The following is a 12,536-nucleotide window of genomic DNA, read 5'->3' on the forward strand; positions in this document are numbered from 1 at the left end:
TGGAGCTGGCTGTGTTTGAGAGCAGAGAGAGGAGGGAGGAGTTCTCAAGCTGAGACTCCTTCCAGGAAGAGGAGCGGGTTGAGAGAGAACCTGTTTGTGTAACACTTTATTAACAACAGCGCTCATTTCTCATTCAGAAACATGTTTAGGAGGTGAACTCTTGCTTACAGGTCAAAATGAGAACGATAGAGAGGGACGACTTCACTTAAAAATACATGGAAACTTTTGGCTTTTTGTGAAAAATTGCCTGAATATCTTGTTGCTTTCAGACATCGGGACCTTCTGCAGTCATTCCCCAGTGAATGCAGCATTACATATAAGGCTATCAGCATTAAGATACAGTTCCTCCTACATTGTTTGTGTGATGTAAATAATAAAGGAACTAATGCAGTAAACAGCAATTCAGCAATTAAACCCAAAATCTGTCAAAGGGTGCTTTAATCACGTCTCCGTTCTACATCTCTACAATGTGTGATTCCTGTTGTCTATGATTTGTCACTTTTTCTGACTTCTCTGCAGCTCTCCACAACCTTGTTTCGACAGGATGAACACCTCAGTGAAGAAAGTCCATGAGATGCCTTTACTTGTTTATTTAGGACCAAACATGTGAATCAGAGCTGATAAATGGGCCTCGGCCACGTCATTGTTGAGTTGTTGCTGGGGGCAGAACACAAACCCAGATGACTGAGAGCTCATGAGGAAACAAACACGATGAGGGTTTTTTTTGTGCCATAATCTGCACAAATCACAAAATAAAGAGTGGAAAATGTTTAATATCCTGAGAAGAGATCCTCCCTTTCAGTTCAGAGTACAGAATGATCTATTAGCTGCTGTTACTGTGTCTCACTTGAGCATGCGTTTAGCTGATACAGATACATCTGGATGGAAATTAAGCGTGTTCTACTAGTTTCAAGCCAGTTGCTTTAATGCTAAAATCAAAATGTCCATATGAGCTATAATGACACTGTAAATTGGGAAAAACCTCTTTTAAAACTCAGATGTGTGTCTGAGAAACTAAACCACAACACCTGCGATTTGTATATATGTGTGTGTCCACTCGTGTTTATGAGGCACTTCATTTGTTTGATGGAACATTTGGATCACTGAAACCCATGTATGCTAGCATGGTAGGTTGGAAATCAATATTATCAATTGGTTGCCATGAAGAGTTCAAACAACACTCACAGTGACGTTGTAAGCTTGAAGTGAATTGTTTGAGGACCCCGATGATCAATGAACGATGCTAGTTTGTTCAGTTACAGCTAGAAGGGCTCGTTGGTCCAGATAACAGGTTTAGCAAATAAGCAGCACATTAACAATTCTATGAAACACGAGACAAAGACGCGTCTGAAATCACTCCCTTTTTACTCCATAGTGGCGTAGCCGTTTGTGGCGTGCCTGCTAGCCGCGGGACGATTGCTCCGCCCCTGCTTGCAGCGTCATTGAGGACGGCTCATTAATAACTCCAGGAGAGTGAAGAGTAATTCTATGGCGGTCTGCCCCATAGACTGTGACTAAGAAGAACCAATAAATGAGCTCACTATGAGTCGTGGAAGAGTGAACAAAGGAGTGATTTCAGACTCTGTAAAGTGTCTAAGGGTCTTGGTGAGGGCCGGAGAGGCCTCAGCAGTCGGACTCGGCCATCCTGTCTGGCCAAGCTGACTGACAGGTGCTGGGCGGGGTGAAGACGTCGGGGTCGCTGATGCCCAGCTGGAGATTGAAGAAGCGGGTGGAGGTGGAGACGCTGCTGTTCCTGGTGTATGTCTCCTGCACCGGGTAGCAGTCCTTCAGGCTGTACACACCTACCCAGGTCTCATCTGGTGGAGAGACAAGCAGACAAGGCTTTTATTCCATCAACAGCTGCCCTTTAAATCTGGTAGAAACCCCGCCGGAGGGTTTATTGGGAAGCAGCTGCACAAAGTGTTGAGCGTAGACTAAGGGGCCGATCACACCGAGACACGTCATCGCCCACAGGACCATCGTCTTCCTGTGGTACGGTTTATTGTAGATGTGGGGGGAGCGGGCAACGGACGAAAGGTTGATATTATATATTGACAGATTAGCTGTCGAAGGCTGTTGTTGGGACCTAACCGTTAGGACTACACAATGCGGCCTACAGAAGCCTACACATGCGGCCAGGACAAAGGGACAAAGGGGATTAAAAACTACACCGCCATTTTAGTTTCACATCTCACCCAGGTGAGAGATGCGACGCCACCCAACCATCCTATTGGCTGACATCTTCAGGGAACCCCGGGGGGTCCCCTGGAGCGGCCTGAGCTTTATAAACCGAAGCCGCCCGGAGAACGCTCTCTTATTCACTCTTACTCCGACTCCTACTCTGGCCTCTTCCTACAACCGGCGCAACACCACGTTGCAACGGGAGGCGACCCCCTCCCGCAGCGCACCGCTGCAACAAGAGGAACCAAGCCGGTTCCTGCCGTCCAGCTACCAGACGCTGTCTGAAGTAAGCTGACTAAATCGCCAAGCCGCGATTATATCGCCGTCCGTGGAAGAAAGAAACACGGACTGTTTTCTTTATTTGAGTTTGATCAACGAGAGGAAACCCGCTCTGCTCTCGTCTGGACGAAGCCGACTCATCACGTCCCCCGCTGACGCCGGGGACTCACGAACCACCGCCGTTACGGAACGCCGTCATCGTCTTACGCAACGATACCAGTAAGAGGCTATCAGTCTGGGCAGAGACACAAGTGATAGTGTAGGATATGCTTGTAATTCTTGTTACTGTGTTTTAAGTTCTGATCGCGGACCGCCGAGTCCGTTGGTTCATGTGCTGCTGTATTTGAATACTGATTGTGTACCACGCAGCTGGGTTGATTTCTGTAACAGTGTTTCCGACTAACCTCCGCTATATTCGCGAGCTCAGAAAGCCTCTACTATCAGTTAAAAGACCGGTCTCGCGGAATAAACGCCAGTTCATTCACGCGAGCCCGTGTGGTAGCAGCACGCTTTCTGCCCCTCCGAATATCGCTCGCGCATCCTCTCTCTCTTTGTTTGTGTCCCGCTAACACACACACACATAGGCTACACGCCGCACACACGTGTCCTAAGCCAGCTGTTCCCGGCGGGCGCTAGGGACATAGCTACATCTGGTGGCTACATACGGCTATCTCTCTCTCTCTCTCTCTCGCTACTCCGTCAGACCTCAGTGGCTCCGCCCCCGACCGCTGCGAGGAATAGCTCCACCTCTCTCTCTCTCTCGCTACCCCATCGAACCTCAGTGGCTCCGCCCCTGAACGCTGCGAGGAATAGCTCCATCCGGTGGCCGCCCATAGCCATCTCTCCCTCTCTCTCTCTCTCTCTCTCGACACGCACGCACGCACACGCACACACGCACACGCACGCACACACTCACATACGCACACACACACTCCACGTGTGTATCTCCCTTTGTTTAAGCTTAGCTTTGTGTGTTAGGTAGTTAGGTAATAAGGCTTTGTTAATTGCAGTGTTATTGATTGTGATCATTATTACTGATTTTAATAAATCTTATTATATTATAACTAGCGGTCTCTTGTGCTTGTTGTGTATGTGTCACTGGATAACAGCAGGTTGTGAAGGCTAGTGCTTGAATTTCACGCCTTTTTTAATTGTTAGATTGTTTTATGCTTCCATGCCAATGATCACGATGATTGGCATGTGAGTATAAAACCTTCATATTGAGACTGAATACAGTTTTAGGTTATCTTTTCCCTGATCCCAGGGTGGTGCCCCGTTTATACATGATTATATCATGATAATATATTAAATATAATTATTAATACCGATAATCATATTGATATTAATAATTAACTGTTGATAACCAAATCTGCTCCTGCTACAACCCCAACATAAATGGTGCCCCGTGTGAGGGCTTCTTAAACCAGCTTTATCCAGAGATTTATGCACAATAACCTGAGAATTATAGTAATAATAACAATAATAGGAATTGTTGTTATTGATATCATTGTTTAGAAATCGATGTTCAAGGATCGATTTGTTTGCTCCCTGTTACTATTTGCCAAGCAAATACAGTTGAGGGTTGCATATGCATGTTGTGATTAGCCATTTATTGTTTGACAACAATACTAACAAACACAGGGTTAGGGATACTAAGACGAGTTATAACACTGTTATTACTCACCAGAGGTGCTAGAGACACCTCATTGACAGTCCACAGGCTGTAGAAGAGTACTAACATTTCCATTGTAAGTCACAGGTCGACGCAGCTCACCTGTGCACCCACATCAGTATAACAACAAATACATTCTTTTTTCTTGCGATTAGCACCGAACAAGTAAAGCCACCGTATTCTCCCTTTACTAGAAGTAGAGCAGAGAATAGAGCCACAGAGTGCACCGACTCTGTGAACGTTGAAATTGTACCTTGCTATTTCCACCACGGGTTCTAGCTCGAGTTAAAATTTCAAAATAATTCCCTAACTGTTCCTGCCGTGCATTTCAGTTAGCGTGCCTTTGGCAAAGAATTAAGTAAGCAGCCTACAGTAAGTCTAAGTTGCTGTATAGAATCATTAGAGCGTGAAGCTGACCTCTCTAAAAGAGAACCGCCAGTCACCTTATCAGGTGATTTGCATAACCCCCCTCCTTTCTCTCCAGACACAATGGAGAACTTTTGTGAACAGTTCATCTCATCTGTGGCACAGAGCCTTCAGACAGGCTACTCTGAGTTTTTGCAGAAACTAAATCTCAGTGAGTGCCAAGAGGAGATCAACGTGTTACTGAACAGCAGATCTGATGAAGTAACATCATCCAAGGGTCCATTATTAAAATGCTTGCTACTGACTTTCTACAAACAAACCTGTCTCTTGGTTCAGAGTAAATCTGCCCTAGAGAAAAAAGTGGTAGTACTAGAGGAGCAAAGTGCTTGTCGCCTCCACGACGCTCAAGCAGCAGACATGAGAGCCATGCGTTATTTAGATGTCCTGCACACCACAGAGTCCCAGTTTTTGTCCTACAAGAACAGGTGGTCGAAGTCTAAACCAGAATGTCCTCCCTCAGCCGACTCGGCCAGTCAGTGTGATTCAGGCTTCTCCGACTCCCACTCTTTTTGTAGTGAAAATACGACTCCCCCGCCATGCAGAAGATGGGAACAGTTACCAGCGGACACAAAGTCCTTAAGACAAACTCCACTGAGAGATAGCGGTAACGGCTACGCAGCTTCCCATTGCTCCGACACAGACAGCGAAGAAACCAGCAGTGGAACTTACACAAGTTCTCCTCCAAAATCTTCCTATCTTTGGAACAAACCTGTAATTTGCGACGCGCCTCCTCAACCTAGCTTAGTCTCGCCTTCACCAGAAAGGACGCCACAGCGCTTCCGCTTTGAAGAGCTTGAGAGCATGGCTAAAGATATTCAACATTTTGATCCCGACAACTCGAACCATAATATTGACGAATATTTGAGAGAGTTAGACAGACTCCTGATTGACCTCCCCCATGCCTCCTCACGGGAGAAGCTCAGACTAGTCGGGAAGACCACAACCAGACATGTCCGCAGTTTCATAGGAACACTTGCACCCAGAACCCAGGACCGATACTCCAGACTTTGTGCAGCACTCCGGAAGGAGTATAGCCGGGACTGGGATCCCGCCGCCGCTACGATCAGTGCCCTCGCCGTCGTACATGAGGAGCAGGAATCACCCACGGAGTACTATTGGCGCTTCAGGGCCGCCTATGCTCAGGGCCGTAACTCCCCAGGAGTGGAGGAAGAGCCTGCCTTCAAGGCCCTCTTCCTGCATAACCTACACGAAAGTGTGCGCTACGATGCCACCATACACTTCAGGACACATCGACTCTCCATGCAAGAGATTCGTAATTACGCACAGATGGCTTGGGAAACCCACTTAGCGCGCAAACTTAAAAGCCAGCCCGCTAACTTCGACACATCTGCGTCCGAAACGTCTGCCGCCTTAAAGCATAGCCCTCATAACAGCGCGAAAGGGGGTGAGCGGCCAGCACGCCCCAGAAATCAGACAAAACCAAGGAACGAGACTAACTCCCAAACATCCGCCGCCTTAAAGCAGAGCCCTCATAACAGCGCGAAAGGGGGTGAGCGGCCAGCACGCCCCTGGAATCGGACAAACTCCCAAACTGACGAAGATAGGGATCCATGCGACCCGATCGAGAAGCTGATAAAAACGATAGCGCTATGGCGTGACTCGACCCAACCATCACTAAACTCCCCCCAGAAGCCTGGTAAGAGCGGCGTGGGGATACTGAGCATCACCGACATGCCCACCAACTGCGTCGAGATGGGCATTCACACAGAAGTAGTAGGAAGCCCTACTCCGAAATTCTGTCCCAGTCACGTGAACCAGCAGTGTACAAACATGACAACTCAGATAATGACAGCGCCTCTGACATTTCCTCTGTTTCTGGCTACATGGAGCGTTACAGCCCTGAGCCACAACATAGTAAATATGGCTAACTTAAATCTTCTCCAGGAGTAAACCAAACGACCACTAACCCCTTCTCCTTTTCCTCACTTTCCTTTTCCTCCTTCGTTCCGTTTTCATAGTTGGGGTGTGTCCTGTTTGAAACTACCTGAGTGTAATGACAATGTTGATGTTTGTGAAGATTGTGTCTTAGCAGATGTTTGATATAGGTCAGATGGTTAGAAATCTCTGCCCAGACCGTAGAAATCTCTGCCCAGACCGTAGAAATCTCTGCCCAGACCTTGCCTCAATCTCTGCCCAGACAATGCCTCCATCAAGTTATGGACTTTAACCTGAATGACTGTTTAACCTCTTTTCCATGGAATATACAGACTGTTTGGACTCCCACATGTTTCAAGGAATACATGGACGGTTCGGCCCTTATGTTGCTCCGAAGGTTGCGTCCCACACCTCAACCTTCAGACCAAAAGGGGGACTGTTGGGACCTAACCGTTAGGACTACACAATGCGGCCTACAGAAGCCTACACATGCGGCCAGGACAAAGGGACAAAGGGGATTAAAAACTACACCGCCATTTTAGTTTCACATCTCACCCAGGTGAGAGATGCGACGCCACCCAACCATCCTATTGGCTGACATCTTCAGGGAACCCCGGGGGGTCCCCTGGAGCGGCCTGAGCTTTATAAACCGAAGCCGCCCGGAGAACGCTCTCTTATTCACTCTTACTCCGACTCCTACTCTGGCCTCTTCCTACAACCGGCGCAACACCACGTTGCAACGGGAGGCGACCCCCTCCCGCAGCGCACCGCTGCAACAAGAGGAACCAAGCCGGTTCCTGCCGTCCAGCTACCAGACGCTGTCTGAAGTAAGCTGACTAAATCGCCAAGCCGCGATTATATCGCCGTCCGTGGAAGAAAGAAACACGGACTGTTTTCTTTATTTGAGTTTGATCAACGAGAGGAAACCCGCTCTGCTCTCGTCTGGACGAAGCCGACTCATCACGTCCCCCGCTGACGCCGGGGACTCACGAACCACCGCCGTTACGGAACGCCGTCATCGTCTTACGCAACGATACCAGTAAGAGGCTATCAGTCTGGGCAGAGACATAAGTGATAGTGTAGGATATGCTTGTAATTCTTGTTAATGTGTTTTAAGTTCTGATCGCGGACCGCCGAGTCCGTTGGTTCATGTGCTGCTGTATTTGAATACTGATTGTGTACCACGCAGCTGGGTTGATTTCTGTAACAGTGTTTCCGACTAACCTCCGCCATATTCGCGAGCTCAGAAAGCCTCTACTATCAGTTAAAAGACCGGTCTCGCGGAATAAACGCCAGTTCATTCACGCGAGCCCGTGTGGTAGCAGCACGCTTTCTGCTCCTCCGAATATCGCTCGCGCATCCTCTCTCTCTTTGTTTGTGTCCCGCTAACACACACACACACATAGGCTACACGCCGCACACACGTGTCCTAAGCCAGCTGTTCCCGGCGGGCGCTAGGGACATAGCTACATCTGGTGGCTACATACGGCTATCTCTCTCTCTCTCTCTCTCTCGCTACTCTGTCAGACCTCAGTGGCTCCGCCCCCGACCGCTGCGAGGAATAGCTCCACCTCTCTCTCTCTCTCGCTACCCCATCGAACCTCAGTGGCTCCGCCCCTGAACGCTGCGAGGAATAGCTCCATCCGGTGGCCGCCCATAGCCATCTCTCCCTCTCTCTCTCTCTCTCTCTCTCTCGACACGCACGCACGCACACGCACACACGCACACGCACGCACACACTCACATACGCACACACACACTCCACGTGTGTATCTCCCTTTGTTTAAGCTTAGCTTTGTGTGTTAGGTAGTTAGGTAATAAGGCTTTGTTAATTGCAGTGTTATTGATTGTGATCATTATTACTGATTTTAATAAATCTTATTATATTATAACTAGCGGTCTCTTGTGCTTGTTGTGTATATGTCACTGGATAACAGCAGGTTGTGAAGGCTAGTGCTTGAATTTCACGCCTTTTTTAATTGTTAGATTGTTTTATGCTTCCATGCCAATGATCACGATGATTGGCATGTGAGTATAAAACCTTCATATTGAGACTGAATACAGTTTTAGGTTATCTTTTCCCTGATCCCAGGGTGGTGCCCCGTTTATTCATGATTATATCATGATAATATATTAAATATAATTATTAATACCGATAATCATATTGATATTAATAATTAACTGTTGATAACCAAATCTGCTCCTGCTACAACCCCAACACTGTCTAAATCAGGCAGTAGACCCTTTCAATGTATCTGTGTATTCTTGTCTTTCAATAATTAATTTAATTATTGTGCGCTCTGAACACCATGGCAAATTCCTTGCAGTGAAAATGTACTTGGCAATAAACACTTTTCTGATTCTGAGCTGCAACTTTTATCATTATAGAATTAAGCCAATAAATAACTGCTGTGCAATTACTTGCAGAAGACATCGAGAAGGGTAACTGTGTATAATGTTATATAACTAACTATAAATACATCTTCAACCAGCATCCCCTTATGCATTTGATCTGATTTCACTGATTTCCATCGTTGTTCATAGCTTTTTGTCCAGGCCCGTTGTGTTAAAAACCAGACTCACGTTGGCGTGCCGGCTTCCTGTCTGACCACTCCTGAACCTCCACGTTGTCCCTGGGGCCTCCGATGAAGTATGGTCCTCAAAGGTGGAGTTCTCTGGGATGTCGAAGGGATCCCAGGCCTCGGTCCGAGTGATCTTTGAGCAGTCCTTGGTCTTCTGGTCAATCTGGAACATCACCATGTTCTGGTACAAGTAGATGTACTCAAAAAAACCGGAGACAACGAGGAAGGAGAAGCTGCACTTATTCATTCTTTGGCCGCAGAATGACCTCGACCCCATCCAACACCTCCAGGATGAGCTCAGACAAGGATGAAATTTTGATTTCAGAGGTGGGGGGGGGGGGGGGGGGGGGGGGGGGGGGGGTTAATAAAACTCTAACTCTTTCAGTTCACTGTGTTTTCTAGTAGTTCTTCTAGTATTCTATTGCTACTTTTAAGTTTACTGTTCCCTTTTTGGGATTGACTGGTTGTAAAGCATGTAGCAAAACATTATCACCCAATTCTAATTCAATAGTAATAACAACAACAACAATAATAATAATATAATTTTATTCATCAGATTATTGAGAGCTTTGTAGATGATGAGGAGGATCTTGAAGTGGATATGCTGCGTTATTGGGAGCCAGTGATGGTGTTGCAGGATGGGTGTAACGCATTTCTTTGAGTAACTTACACTTTGACTTCTAAAGAAGTCTCTTATGTCCACTTTTCTTTTTTTAGACATCCTGGCTGCGTCTAATTAGCCTACCAAACACACATACACACATACGCACGCACGCACACGAACACCGATTCAAACGTATGTACAAATGTAGCCTAAATGAAACCTCTGACCTGAACCAGGCAGGACAAACGCCCAACTTCCAGTAGCGGACTCCTCCTAAGAAACCGTGCCGTATCCATTTCACTAGCATCCGAGAAGTGATGCAGCTGTGCATTGCTTATCTTTCCAAAGTCCTTCGGCTTAATACACCGTTCCACCTTTAACAGTGACAGTTTATGAAGATTTGTCAGCCACTGTGTCCACTTCTGTAAAAAGGTTTGTGATTTTTCGTCATCCCAACCAATTTTTCTTTTGCACAGCTCTTGTAGCATCAGCTTGGGAGGCAGTGTGAATGGTGACAAGAATCCAAGAGGATTGTAAATAGAATTAACCACTGACAAAATTCCACGGCGTGTACAACTTTCAAGCGCAATCTTGAACATGAACATGTCTGATTCTGCACACCAGTGCAGCCCAAGAGCTCTTTCCACAGGTAAGTTGTCTTTATCCAAATTGAGCTCTTTGGATGCTTTAGAATGATCTTCTTCAGGGATGCTTGCTATAACTGCTCGACTATTGCTCGTCCACTTTGAGAGCCGAAAGCCTCCCTTTGCACATGCAGAAGTGAGATCTTGTACCATCTGCAAAGCTTCTTGTTCTGAGGACACAGACGTTAAACAATCATCTACGTAGAAGTTTTGTTTGATGGTCTGTCACACTTCGTCACTGTAATGAGCCATGTTGTCATCAGTAACTCTCTTTAATGCATAATTGGCGCAGCTCGGCGAAGATGTTGCCCCAAAAATATGAACCTTCATTCGGAAGTCCACCAAAGGTTGTGTCACATCTCTATTATGCCACCACAAAAAACGAAGAAAGTCGACTGGTTTCTGGGATACTCTCACCTGGTGGAATATAGCTTGAACGTCAGCCATTATGACAACTGGTTCCTGTCTAAATCTCAGAAGAACACCAAAAAGGGAATTTGTGAGATCCAGGCCTTGTAACAGCTGGCTGTTCAAAGAGGTGCCTTTGTAACTTGCTCCATAGTCGAATACAACTCTTAATGTTTTCTTCTTAGGATGATACACCCCATGATGTGGTATGTACCAGATTTTGCCTTCAGGTCCTTTCAGTTGTTGTTGAGGCACCTGCTCTGCATAACCATTTTTAATGACATCAAGGAAGTGCACATACTCCTGATGATATTCCTTGCTCCTCTGAAACTTTCTTTTCAAGCTCAGAACACGTTGTTCAGCAATGCACCGATTGTTTGGCATTATGACATCATCAACCTTAAAGGGCAAGTCAACACAGTAGTGGTTGTGTTCAAGACGAGTTGTTTTTTCCATGATCTGGAGAAATCGCATATCCTCTCTTGACATTAAAATGTCATCGCATGACCTTTCATTGAAGTCTTGGTTGTATTGTTTAATCAGCAGCTGTTCCACTTTATCAATGGAGATCCTATTGACAGTGACAGTAGGGCAGCCATTCTTCCCTGTATCACTTCCACTTCCTCTAAGTGGGCCGTTCACCACCCATCCCAGTAGGGTTCGAACAGCATAGGGTTCATCACTACAGCTGTTAATGATTTCCCAAGGTTCCAATAGCTTTGGGGCATTTGTGCCAATCAATTCCAACATTAAGCTTGGGAACTTTAATCCTTTGCAGGTAAGGCCATTTTCTGAGATCTTCTTCTGTACAATATTGTGACTTGTAACCGGCATGGTTTGCTGAGTGTAAACCTCAGGTAAGTCTAGAAAACTGTTGTCATCATAACCAGCTACTTCCAGTCCAGTCAGAACATGAGTCTTTACAGTATGTGCCTGTCCCATAGTTCGCAGGAAGATGTGTGTTTGGATGCTGTCCATGTTGAGCTGTCTCATCAAGCGTTCCGTGCAAAACGTCGACAAGCTTCCTGGATCAAGGAAAGAGTAAGTTGTCAAAATTGTATTTCCATTCTTAACCTTTACTTGCACAGGTACAATTGAGAGAACACATTCCTGTTTTCCGGCCCCAGTACGAGCACATGTCTGCTGTGGGACATTGATGTTGTTTGGTTGTTCAGATGTTCTGAATTTAGCAGCAATGTGAAGCATTGTGGGATGCCTTGAGTTGCATACATTACATGTTAGACAATTTTTGCAAGTCTTACTGATATGACCTGGTTTTAGACAGCCAAAACAAACACCACTCTGCCTTAAAAGATCAATTTTTTCACGGTGCATCTTTCTCTTTAGATGTTCACAATCTTCTATTGTGTGATCCTCTTTACATATGCAACATGATGTAGTCCTGCTTTTTGATTTGAAAAAGGCATGGGAGATTGGTGTTTCTGTAGATTTTGTATCCGCTGAAGTGCTGACAGCTGCAACAGTTGCAGGATATTTATTTCTGGTTCCAAATCTTGTGAGAGCTCTGCCTTTAGATGTAGCAGTCTGCATGTCTTGTATGTTACCAAAGATGGGATCGGAGAGAATTTTGATCTGATGTTCTAGAAAATTGACCAAATCAGAGAACAAGACTCTGCTTCCACATCTCTCCTGTAAGTCGCAAGCAGCTGCTCTCCATCTTTCTCTTAATTTGTATGGAAGTTTCATCACAAGTTGTTTCAAGTGTGAGGGTACATTGATCTCTGCCATGTACTGTAGACTTTCCATCATATTACAGCATCCTCTCAAAAACAACATGTATGTTTGAAGAAAACCAACATCTTCAGCTTTTATTGGTGTCCAAC

At 46.1% G+C, this 12,536-nt stretch overlaps 1 protein-coding gene and 1 pseudogene across 2 annotated transcripts in view; one reads left to right on the top strand and one right to left on the bottom strand.

Annotated features, from left to right (window-relative positions):
• The window catches only part of basp1 (brain abundant, membrane attached signal protein 1), a 360,963-nt gene that overhangs the window by 30,140 nt on the left and 318,287 nt on the right, over positions 1-12,536 (top strand). The window lies entirely within an intron of this gene.
• On the bottom strand, positions 92-9,283 carry LOC311012488 (mammalian ependymin-related protein 1 pseudogene; annotated as a pseudogene). Its single transcript, XR_014599442.1, has 3 exons — positions 9,038-9,283; positions 551-1,817; positions 92-478 (listed from the first exon to the last, which is right to left on the bottom strand). The product of XR_014599442.1 is annotated as a mammalian ependymin-related protein 1 pseudogene (transcript).

Source organism: Eutrigla gurnardus (assembly GCF_963514095.1).
Source record: "Eutrigla gurnardus genome assembly, chromosome: 4".
Lineage (NCBI taxonomy): Eukaryota > Metazoa > Chordata > Actinopteri > Perciformes > Triglidae > Eutrigla > Eutrigla gurnardus.